The following is a 209-nucleotide window of genomic DNA, read 5'->3' on the forward strand; positions in this document are numbered from 1 at the left end:
CTTTTATTTATGGCGCTAGTTGACACATACAGCCCAACAGGTGCGCAAATATTTAACATTTCCAGATATATATCACGGAATTTCAGTGCGCTTTCGAATGGACGTGCTAATAACAATTTTGGCGTGTAATCCCTGTCTAGACTCAGAATGTTATTTACATACGTTAGCTTTTAATGATTAGATGTTCACTGTTATAGACGTCGGGTATC

This window comes from Penaeus monodon, chromosome 21 (genome assembly GCF_015228065.2).
Source record: "Penaeus monodon isolate SGIC_2016 chromosome 21, NSTDA_Pmon_1, whole genome shotgun sequence".
In the NCBI taxonomy this organism is placed as follows: domain Eukaryota; kingdom Metazoa; phylum Arthropoda; class Malacostraca; order Decapoda; family Penaeidae; genus Penaeus; species Penaeus monodon.